Here is a 12,500-nt window from a genome sequence, read left to right on the forward strand (position 1 = left end):
TAAATGGCCATAACTTTTCAAAAACAAGAGCTAGGGTGCGTTCCTTACACGTTTTGAGGTGTTTTAGCGAAAAACATGTTTTGAGCCACACGAGCTCTCCGGCCCGTTCGGTGCACATTTTTGAAAAAGCTAGGAGCTGCCCCTAGGTTCGGGGTGTCACAAAATATTGAAAAGTGGTCAAAAAACCGCTATCCAGAATCGGATGTAGAATCATTAGACGAACTTAAAATTGTTCCACGACCAATGTCTGCGACGTTTAGTATTCAAGATATGGCCCGCCCTAGGTCTGACCTGGCATTTTCGTGAAAATTTAAAGCATGGCCATAGGGACGGGTGAAATTGCTATTTTGAAGCAAAAACCACCTCACTTTAAATGGCCATAACTTTTCAAAAACAAGAGCTAGGGTGCGTTCTTTACACGTTTTGAGGTGTTTTAGCGAAAACATGTTTTGAGCCACACGAGCTCTCCGGCCCGTTCGGTGCACATTTTTGAAAAAGCTAGGAGCTGCCCCTAGGTTCGGGGTGTCACAAAATATTGAAAAGTGGTCAAAAACCGCTATCCAGAATCGGATGTAGAATCATTAGACGAACTTAAAATTGTTCCACGACCAATGTCTGCGACGTTTAGTATTCAAGATATGGCCCGCCCTAGGTCTGACCTGGCATTTTCGTGAAAATTTAAAGCATGGCCATAGGGACGGGTAAAATAGCTATTTTGAAGCAAAACCCGTCTGACTTTAAATGGCCATAACTTTTGAAAAACAAGAGCTAGGGTGCGTTCCTTACACGTTTTGAGGTGTTTTAGCGAAAAACATGTTTTGAGCCACACGAGCTCTCCGGCCCGTTCGGTGCACATTTTTGAAAAAGCTAGGAGCTGCCCCTAGGTTCGGGGTGTCACAAAATATTGAAAAGTGGTCAAAAACCGCTATCCAGAATCGGATGTAGAATCATTAGACGAACTTAAAATTGTTCTACGACCAATGTCTGCGACGTTTAGTATTCAAGATATGGCCCGCCCTAGGTCTGACCTGGCATTTTCGTGAAAATTTAAAGCATGGCCATAGGGACGGGTAAAATAGCTATTTTGAAGCAAAACCCGTCTGACTTTAAATGGCCATAACTTTTGAAAAACAAGAGCTAGGGTGCGTTCCTTACACGTTTTGAGGTGTTTTAGCGAAAAACATGTTTTGAGCCACACGAGCTCTCCGGCCCGTTCGGTGCACATTTTTGAAAAAGCTAGGAGCTGCCCCTAGGTTCGGGGTGTCACAAAATATTGAAAAGTGGTCAAAAACCGCTATCCAGAATCGGATGTAGAATCATTAGACGAACTTAAAATTGTTCTACGACCAATGTCTGCGACGTTTAGTATTCAAGATATGGCCCGCCCTAGGTCTGACCTGGCATTTTCGTGAAATTTAAAGCATGGCCATAGGGACGGGTAAAATAGCTATTTTGGAAGCAAAACCCGTCTGACTTTAAATGGCCATAACTTTTGAAAAACAAGAGCTAGGGTGCGTTCCTTACACGTTTTGAGGTGTTTTAGCGAAAAACATGTTTTGAGCCACACGAGCTCTCCGGCCCGTTCGGTGCACATTTTTGAAAAAAGCTAGGAGCTGCCCCTAGGTTCGGGGTGTCACAAAATATTGAAAAGTGGTCAAAAAACCGCTATCCAGAATCGGATGTAGAATCATTAGACGAACTTAAAATTGTTCCACGACCAATGTCTGCGACGTTTAGTATTCAAGATATGGCCCGCCCTAGGTCTGACCTGGCATTTTCGTGAAAATTTAAAGCATGGCCATAGGGACGGGTGAAATTGCTATTTTGAAGCAAAAACCACCTCACTTTAAATGGCCATAACTTTTCAAAAACAAGAGCTAGGGTGCGTTCCTTACACGTTTTGAGGTGTTTTAGCGAAAAACATGTTTTGAGCCACACGAGCTCTCCGGCCCGTTCGGTGCACATTTTTGAAAAAGCTAGGAGCTGCCCCTAGGTTCGGGGTGTCACAAAATATTGAAAAGTGGTCAAAAACCGCTATCCAGAATCGGATGTAGAATCATTAGACGAACTTAAAATTGTTCCACGACCAATGTCTGCGACGTTTAGTATTCAAGATATGGCCCGCCCTAGGTCTGACCTGGCATTTTCGTGAAAATTTAAAGCATGGCCATAGGGACGGGTGAAATTGCTATTTTGAAGCAAAAACCACCTCACTTTAAATGGCCATAACTTTTCAAAAACAAGAGCTAGGGTGCGTTCTTTACACGTTTTGAGGTGTTTTAGCGAAAAACATGTTTTGAGCCACACGAGCTCTCCGGCCCGTTCGGTGCACATTTTTGAAAAAGCTAGGAGCTGCCCCTAGGTTCGGGGTGTCACAAAATATTGAAAAGTGGTCAAAAACCGCTATCCAGAATCGGATGTAGAATCATTAGACGAACTTAAAATTGTTCCACGACCAATGTCTGCGACGTTTAGTATTCAAGATATGGCCCGCCCTAGGTCTGACCTGGCATTTTCGTGAAAATTTAAAGCATGGCCATAGGGACGGGTAAAATAGCTATTTTGAAGCAAAACCCGTCTGACTTTAAATGGCCATAACTTTTGAAAAACAAGAGCTAGGGTGCGTTCCTTACACGTTTTGAGGTGTTTTAGCGAAAAACATGTTTTGAGCCACACGAGCTCTCCGGCCCGTTCGGTGCACATTTTTGAAAAAGCTAGGAGCTGCCCCTAGGTTCGGGGTGTCACAAAATATTGAAAAGTGGTCAAAAACCGCTATCCAGAATCGGATGTAGAATCATTAGACGAACTTAAAATTGTTCTACGACCAATGTCTGCGACGTTTAGTATTCAAGATATGGCCCGCCCTAGGTCTGACCTGGCATTTTCGTGAAAATTTAAAGCATGGCCATAGGGACGGGTAAAATAGCTATTTTGAAGCAAAACCCGTCTGACTTTAAATGGCCATAACTTTTGAAAAACAAGAGCTAGGGTGCGTTCCTTACACGTTTTGAGGTGTTTTAGCGAAAAACATGTTTTGAGCCACACGAGCTCTCCGGCCCGTTCGGTGCACATTTTGAAAAAGCTAGGAGCTGCCCCTAGGTTCGGGGTGTCACAAAATATTGAAAAGTGGTCAAAAACCGCTATCCAGAATCGGATGTAGAATCATTAGACGAACTTAAAATTGTTCTACGACCAATGTCTGCGACGTTTAGTATTCAAGATATGGCCCGCCCTAGGTCTGACCTGGCATTTTCGTGAAAATTTAAAGCATGGCCATAGGGACGGGTGAAATTGCTATTTTGAAGCAAAAACCACCTCACTTTAAATGGCCATAACTTTTCAAAAACAAGAGCTAGGGTGCGTTCTTTACACGTTTTGAGGTGTTTTAGCGAAAAACATGTTTTGAGCCACACGAGCTCTCCGGCCCGTTCGGTGCACATTTTTGAAAAAGCTAGGAGCTGCCCCTAGGTTCGGGGTGTCACAAAATATTGAAAAGTGGTCAAAAACCGCTATCCAGAATCGGATGTAGAATCATTAGACGAACTTAAAATTGTTCTACGACCAATGTCTGCGACGTTTAGTATTCAAGATATGGCCCGCCCTAGGTCTGACCTGGCATTTTCGTGAAAATTTAAAGCATGGCCATAGGGACGGGTGAAATTGCTATTTTGAAGCAAAAACCACCTCACTTTAAATGGCCATAACTTTTCAAAAACAAGAGCTAGGGTGCGTTCTTTACACGTTTTGAGGTGTTTTAGCGAAAAACATGTTTTGAGCCACACGAGCTCTCCGGCCCGTTCGGTGCACATTTTTGAAAAAAGCTAGGAGCTGCCCCTAGGTTCGGGGTGTCACAAAATATTGAAAAGTGGTCAAAAAACCGCTATCCAGAATCGGATGTAGAATCATTAGACGAACTTAAAATTGTTCCACGACCAATGTCTGCGACGTTTAGTATTCAAGATATGGCCCGCCCTAGGTCTGACCTGGCATTTTCGTGAAAATTTAAAGCATGGCCATAGGGACGGGTAAAATAGCTATTTTGAAGCAAAAACCCGTCTGACTTTAAATGGCCATAACTTTTGAAAAACAAGAGCTAGGGTGCGTTCCTTACACGTTTTGAGGTGTTTTAGCGAAAAACATGTTTTGAGCCACACGAGCTCTCCGGCCCGTTCGGTGCACATTTTTGAAAAAAGCTAGGAGCTGCCCCTAGGTTCGGGGTGTCACAAAATATTGAAAAGTGGTCAAAAACCGCTATCCAGAATCGGATGTAGAATCATTAGACGAACTTAAAATTGTTCTACGACCAATGTCTGCGACGTTTAGTATTCAAGATATGGCCCGCCCTAGGTCTGACCTGGCATTTTCGTGAAAATTTAAAGCATGGCCATAGGGACGGGTGAAATTGCTATTTTGAAGCAAAAACCACCTCACTTTAAATGGCCATAACTTTTCAAAAACAAGAGCTAGGGTGCGTTCCTTACACGTTTTGAGGTGTTTTAGCGAAAAACATGTTTTGAGCCACACGAGCTCTCCGGCCCGTTCGGTGCACATTTTTGAAAAAGCTAGGAGCTGCCCCTAGGTTCGGGGTGTCACAAAATATTGAAAAGTGGTCAAAAACCGCTATCCAGAATCGGATGTAGAATCATTAGACGAACTTAAAATTGTTCTACAACCCCCAGTCCGACGCCTCGTATTCGAGATATAGCACTTTGTAGGTCTGACCGAGCAAATTTGTACTGAAATGTATGGCGGACATGTTATTCATTAAACAACATTAACTTGCATCGTGCCCTACTTCATCGGCACAGCTACTATCGACTATCTATTGTTGAAATGGATTGAGTTTGACCATTTTAGCTCTTTTCTTATGCCGTGCACCAACAGTGTGTACCGATCAGGGAAAGTACACTACTTACGCGTTCATGGATGTATATGTTGGTACAAGTTGCCGGTCGGAATAGCAGTGCACCAAAACTGTGTACCGATCAGGAAAGTACAAGACGGAGGGCGCAGCCCGAGCGTACGTTCATAGATGTCCATGTTGGTACAACCTACATGTACGTACCTTGTTTTTGTATCAAAAGTTCCAATAAAGTGTTTGTATGCTTAAAATGCTTATCTCAACCGGTCACCTTTTGGCCTGCCCTTTTATAGACAGAAACCTAGAACGATACTCGCGATGTTTGTGTTTTTCCATTCGCCCGGGACGACGAAATGAGCTCTGTGCACATCGTGTAGAAAACTGTCTCCTCCTCGTATGTTTTTGTCCCTCCACGCATATAATCACCCACATTTGTGTTCAACACGGACGGCGCAGCCCGAGCGAACGCGTTAATGTTTATGTTTGTGCACACTAAAGTTACAATCCTAGGATTTGGTTATTGCGTCGCAGTGCCCGACCGTCGCGGACACCATTCTTGGACAAAAGTCCAAGTACGTAGAGTACATTCCCTAGGTATGTGCCCGTTCGTGACTTTCGTTGCGTGCTTACAGACACGCTTGGGTATGTTTACCATACAAGGTTTACTAGGAAAACCTGGGAAGGACGCTTGCCCTCCCGTCGCGGACACCATTCTTGGAAAGAAGTCCTGGTACTTAGCGTTCTTTAATGTACTTGATCAGTTTGTATTGCAATTGCTTTGTGCCATTGACTTTGCTAATGCTCACTAAGGGGTGTTCGTTTGCGATGTGTATGATAAGCAACTGTCTATTCTTACCAGCAGTTAATCAACACTTTTCACCCAAATCATAGGAACGTAGAGTACTTTCCCTGATCGGTACACAATTTTGGTGCACCTCTAACTTCGCCAGCACTTTATCGTTACGTTTTGTGCACAACCTTGGGACATGGTGTAAGTTTCATCATTGTTATGTTTGATTCGGTTTATTATGATTGAAAAATACGCTACGTCCAAGAAATCTGAACTCGAATACTTTTGCCACGTTGCGCAAAAAGCTACTGAGCAACTCCTAGCCGTTTACCGATTTAAAATTTAATTTTCGTTATTAGTTTTAAAAATACGCTAAGTCCCAAAAATCTGAACTCGAATACTTTTTCTATGTGCCGCCAAAAGCTACTGAGCAACTCCTAGCCGTTTACCGATTTAAAATTTAATTTTCGTTATTAGTTTTAAAAATACGCTAAGTCCCAAAAATCTGAACTCGAATACTTTTTCTATGTGCCGCTAAAAGCTACTGAGCAACGCCTAGGTTGGTACATTTCTGGTACATGGAGTGTATGCGTGCAGGCGTACTGCCGTGCTGGACTGGAAAATCGCACTTGCTACTAGAACGTAGAGTAATTCCCCTAGATAGGTGCTTTTGCATGCCTCTGTTCGACGTCCATGCAACTTGGAACGTGCGACACACGTAGCTAGGCTTCCCCATACATATTCCCTAGGGTAGCACCAAATTGCACACTTTCAGGGGTATATTTTGGTACGGTGTACTGTGCATGGTACAAGTATCATTAGCTCGTGCAATTTATTTTGCATCAAGTTGCGATTGCTGGTGCGTCGAGATAGGAGTGTTTCGCGACTTTTGCCAAGCTTTGGTGCCATTTGGTGAATAATTAATGTTCTAGCCACAATAAACGTGCCACATAATGCCAATAACGAAAACGCCATTTTCAAGGGACTTCCAGTCAAAATGTTTGCAATCAGCGCTTTCCTGTCGAGTTCAGGATTTGGGACTGAGCGATTTTTTTTCACGATCCAATCAAACGACCAGTTCGTGAATAAACAATTCATACAACAGTACATCCCTTCAAAGTAGAAAAAGCCGAATGCTAGGGAGCTCCAGTCAAAAACGTTGTCATTGGCGCTTTCTTCTCGAGTTCAGGATTTGGGACTTATGTTTTTTCACGATCCAGCCAAAAGACCAGATCGTGAAATAAACAATTAACACAACTGTACTAGTACATCCCTTCAACTGAAGCAAGCGCACCATACATGACCCGTACGCTAATCATCCAAGCACATGACACGTCAACTAAGTCAACACATGATACAACTTGGAAAACTGACGGGTAAGTAGGTCATCTCGTACACGACGACACACCGACCAAACCAGGTCAACACGTCACATGCACAAGACATCCTACTACCAAGGCCGACCACCTCGACACACGACCTGTTAACCGAACATGGTCAACACCATCATGTGCAAGGCAACCGGGCCAAACGGGTCAACTTATACAACTTGTAACGAGCATGTGTAAGCTTACTGGTGTGGTCCGCACGGTCCTCACATCAAGACAATCAAGTCGAGAACGAGGCACGCCGACAAGCTCATTAGTGTTAAGTGTCCTTCTCCATCCTATGTCAAGTCACTCGTCTGACACGGAAGTAGCCAACTCTTGTCCACTAGTATAAAGGAACGGTCTCCAGACCAGGTCAAGTCACTCGTCTGACAAGGAAGGAGCACGCACCAAGCTTCACCAGAGCACGGTACCACGGTCCCCAGACCAAGATGGTTAGTTACGCCAACGAGGAAGGGGCACGCGTTCCCTTGCTACACTCAACTTAGTACACTCATGCTCTCACAAGAGTATCCCCTGTGTCGACGTGGTCCCCAGACCAAGACGAGCTTGCGCACATCGAGGAAGGGGCACACGGACAAACCACCAAGCATGGGTCGCCTGAGAGGATCGATGCGAACGCATCTCTACAACTCGCAGCTCCCAGCCTGAAGTCCCGTCGTTTGCGGGCGGTTGATAGGTGTCGAAACTAGGTATATCCACGTTGGGCAGAGCTCAAGCCAACGGCGTTCCCAGTTACGGTACTAACACGTGCAGCGAACTCCACTCATTGCGGCCTAGGTATAGCGGGATGAGACGCCGGGCTGCAGACGCAGACTCCAACGGATCTCAGAGGGTTGTTAGGCCCGCTAGCTTCCGAACACCTAATGGGTTTGAGAAGCGCTATCAGCTCGGATTGGCTACGACCTTAGAGGCGTTCAGGCATAATCCAGCGGACGTAGCGTCATACCAAAGTCCGGTCGGACTAGTATTGAGCCAGTGGTCCGTACCTGTGGTTCCTCTCGTACTGCACAGGAATTCCGTTAAGATAGCGACTATAAGCACACACCAGTAGGGTAAAACTAACCTGTCTCACGACGGTCTAAACCCAGCTCACGTTCCCTTGAAAGGGTGAACAATCCTACGCTTGGTGAATTTTGCTTCACAATGATAGGAAGAGCCGACATCGAAGGATCAAAAAGCCACGTCGCTATGAACGCTTGGCGGCCACAAGCCAGTTATCCCTGTGGTAGTGTTCATCGAGTAGCCGTCGAGTGAAGACGGATGTAAACACGCTCCGACAGAGTTTCGGAAAAAAGGATACCCGTAAAGCAAATTTGGTCTGGGAAGCAGTTCCCGTACAGCAAAATTTGAATTTATCGTTAGTGCTCGAAAAACTGCTCGAATATTTAAAAGTGTGCGTAAAATTCAGCGAAGTGGTGTAGTGTCAGCGGGAGCTCGAATCTGCCCGAATCGAGGCGCTCGAAAAGTGCTCGAATTTTTTCGAAACTGCTCGAATTTTTCGAAAAATTCGGAGAAGCTGTAGGGTGGTAGAGAGTGACAAAACAAACACGGGAAAATTATTTTCTACCCTTTTCCCCTCCCCCCCACCCGGTGAAGTGCATAGATAAAAAAAAAAAAAAAAAAAAAAAAAGAGGTCCAAAAGGGTGGAAATCGGGGTCGAACCGTTTAGACGTATAAACGCACCGGGGAATTCGGGACTGGTGCGGAATAATTCCCCACGCGCGAGACGCACCTCCGAAATTTACCCCACCCTCCCTCCCCCCGACCACCAGGGGGGCATAAATTGGACCGTTTTCATCTAAGCAGCGGAATTGAAGCGAAGATCTACATTATAGCAGAACACCAGCTAGGCGGCGCAGAATCCCAGGGGTCATTCCGACCCCCTGGGTCATTCGACCCCCGGGGTCATTTCGACCCCCAGGGTTATTTTACCCCACCCATCGCGAACGTCGGTTATCGCGATGGAAGCACCCGGGAGATCGACCCGCTCGGGTGCTAGGGCGATGTCGGTGGACTGCCGCACCAGCTTGGCTCCCAGTTCCAAGCTGTTTGCGACCGAGCCTCGTGTTGCGCTGCCTCGGGTAAGCGCCACAGGCATCAACAAGCCCACTGCACAGCCAAAGCTGCATCCGCGACACCGGCTCCGGAGCTCGAGTTGCTCAGAGCAACCATCCAACGCCTCGAGGAGCAGAATATCGCTATGAAGGAGCAACGCAAAACTCCTGGAGCAGATAACCGGCATGTGCCAACTGCTGCAGGAGGAAAAGGAGGAGGCAAAGCGCCGTGAGGAGAAGCTCGAGGCGCAGATGGAGAGTTAGCCGCCGCACATCAACGTGACCGAGATGTGCTCAACTCTCTGTTGGCGGCAAAGGTTGGCGGCGGACAACCGTCATCTAGTCCGCGTCAACCACCAACTCCGTTGCCGCGCCGATCCTCTGCGCAACAGCAGCAGCAGCAACAACAACAGCAGCGGAATCAGCACGAGCAGGAGCAGCCCCGCGCGTCGACGTCGCGCGTAGTCATGCCGCCGCACAGCGAGGCATCGACAGCCGTCCGCGAAGACGCTGTGCCGGAACTGACCTACAGCGAGGTCGTACGGCGTAGATATCGCGGCAAAGCTACGGGTAAGCCACGCTCCCAGCAGCAGCCGCAACAGCAGCAGCAGCAGCGTCAGCTACAGCGACAGGCAGTCGGTATCGCGCAGCATCAACAGCAGCAGCAGCAACGTCAGCCACAGCGACAGGCGGTCGCTGGCTCGCAGCAGCAACAGCAGGAGCGTATGCAGCAGCAGCAGCAGCTACAGCGTAAGCGAAAGCCGAGGCCTGACATCATCGAGGTGTCTCCCAGCGAAGGCGAAACCTGGGATGGCATTTACGACAAGGTGCGCAAAGCCATTCGTCTGGACGCGGCTCACAGCGAAATGAAAGGGCATATTAAGCAGGGCCGCCGAACTCATGCTAGGCTGCTACGTATGGAGCTGAGCAAGACGGCAAACGCTCCGCTTATGCTGGAAGGCGTCCGCAAATCATCGGCGACGCAGGCGTCAGTCGGCTTGTCACAGAAATGGGTGAGCTGCTGGTAGTCGATATCGATCCCCTTGCTACGGAGGAAGATATCATTGCTGCCCTCGATGCTAAGATTGGCGCAAGTGCTGGAGTTGTTTCTGCCAGCATTTGGGAACTACCGGATGGTTCGAAGCGAGCACGCATCCGGCTACCTGTGAAGTCGGCTCGGCAGTTGGAAGGACATAAACTGTTCCTGTGCGACTGTGTGAGCAAGGTTCGAGCAGCCCCACCAACGCCTCCAGAGCGACAGCGCTGTTTCCGCTGTCTGGAGATGGGCCACATCGCCTCGAACTGCCGTTCCACCGCAGATCGGCAGAATCTGTGCATCCGCTGTGGGCTTACCGGACACAAAGCACGATCCTGCCAGAATGAGGCAAAGTGCGCACTGTGCGGTGGCGCTCACCACATAGGCCACAGCGAATGTGCTCGTTCGGCCCAACGATGTTCCCGGCCATGAAAGTTCTGCAGGCGAACCTGGGCCATGGCCGTGATGCCCAGAACCTGGTGCTGCAAGCTGCCAGAGAGGAGAAAGCAGACGTGCTCATTCTCTCTGATGTTCTGCGCCCACCTGAAAACAACGGCCGGTGGGCATTCAGCAGCTGCAAGGCGGTAGCGGTGGTAGCTGTCGGCGAGCTACCAATACAGCGGGTGTGGTGCAGTGAAGCTCAGGGGTTGGTTGCAGCGCAGATCGGCGGAGTGGTTTTCATCAGCTGCTATGCTCCACCAAGCCTTAACCTCGCAGAGTTCGAGCGCTTCTTGAAGCAATAGAACTCAAGGCTTCTCCCACCCTCAAGTCGTCGTCGCCGGCGATTTTAACGCCAGACATGAGGAGGGCAGCCCGAGGACTTGCGACCGCGGGGAAGAGCTGCACGGAATGGTGGAGCAGCTTGGCCTAATCGTGATTAATCAAGGTCGGGAATACACGTTTGTTGGCAACGGGGTGGCTCTCCCGAGTATAGTGGATGTGGCATTCGCGAGCCCGTCGATCGCTCGCCCTGACACCTGGGTTGTTAGCACAAGCTACACCGCGTCAGACCACCGCTATGTTCTCTACACCGTGGGTGGAACACCACCATCCCCCGAACAACTGCAGAACCATCAGCAGACAGCGCAGCAGTCGTCTCAGCAGCAACAGCAGCAGCAGCAACAGCAGTCCTTACAACAGCAGCAGTTATCACAACAGCAACAGCAGCAACGACAGCGGCAACCATCGTCGCAGCAGGGTGATTCCTCAAGCCAGAGGCGTGTGCGTCACGCTGGCCGCCGATGGAAAACCTCGCAGTTTTCTCCTTCCTCATTCCTCGAGGCGCTGTTCGCTGCGGACTTTGTCCAACGCGCAACGAGCCAGGAGGGTATGATCGCAGCCATGCTCAAGGCCTGCGACGAGACGATGCAACGGGTTACCCGAGTGCACCAAGACCCGCATCGGAACATCTTTTGGTGGTCTCCCCTCCTGGCTCGACTGAGGAACAATTGCGAGGTTGCCCGTGACCGGTTGCTGCAGACGGCTGACTTGGAGGAGCGCAGCATAGCAGCAGCTGAGCACAGGACAGCAAGGGCGGAGCTCAGTAGAGCAATTCGAGCTAGCAAGCGGAACTTGTTCCAGGAGCTGATCGAAATTGCAGAAGAGAATGCGTTCGGGGCAGGATACCGTGTCGTCATGTCCCGGCTCCGGGGCAGTCGGACGCCTTCAGAAGCGGACCGGGTCGTCCTCGAACGCATTGTATCCGACCTCTTCCCTGAGCATCCGCCCTGCGACTGGTCGCAGCTGAGCAACGTTGGAAGCGTCGAGGGAGCAACAACAACGGCGGAATTGCACCGGTAACGGACGACGAGCTGCTGCTCATCGCGAGCCAGATGGCAAATCACAAAGCACCAGGGCTTGATGGCATCCCGAATGCGGCAGTGAAGACGGCCATCATGTTGTTCCCGGAGGTCTTCCGGGTCCTGTACCAGGATTGCCTCAACCGCGCTTCGTTTCCGGCGCAGTGGAAGAGGCAACGACTGGTGTTGCTGCCGAAGCAGGGGAAGCCTCCGGAGAGAGCAGCTCGTACCGACCCCTCTGCATGCTCGACGCACTGGGAAGGTACTTGAGCGCCTCATCCTGAATCGCCTCAATGAACATCTCGAGGAGCCGTCTTCACCCCGACTGTCGGACCGGCAGTTCGGATTTCGTCGAGGGCGGTCGACAGTGAGCGCCATCCAGCGGGTTGTTGAGGCCGGCCGTACCGCCATGTCGTTCCGGCGAACGAACGGCCGGGATAACCGTTTCTTGCTTGTGGTGGCGTTGGACGTGAAGAACGCGTTCAACACGGCCAGCTGGCAATCCATTGCCAGCGCCCTTCAGGCAAAGGTGTTCCCGTCGGCCTCCAACGGATGCTTCGAAGCTACTT

Source organism: Anopheles arabiensis, chromosome X (assembly GCF_016920715.1).
Source record: "Anopheles arabiensis isolate DONGOLA chromosome X, AaraD3, whole genome shotgun sequence".
NCBI lineage: Eukaryota > Metazoa > Arthropoda > Insecta > Diptera > Culicidae > Anopheles > Anopheles arabiensis.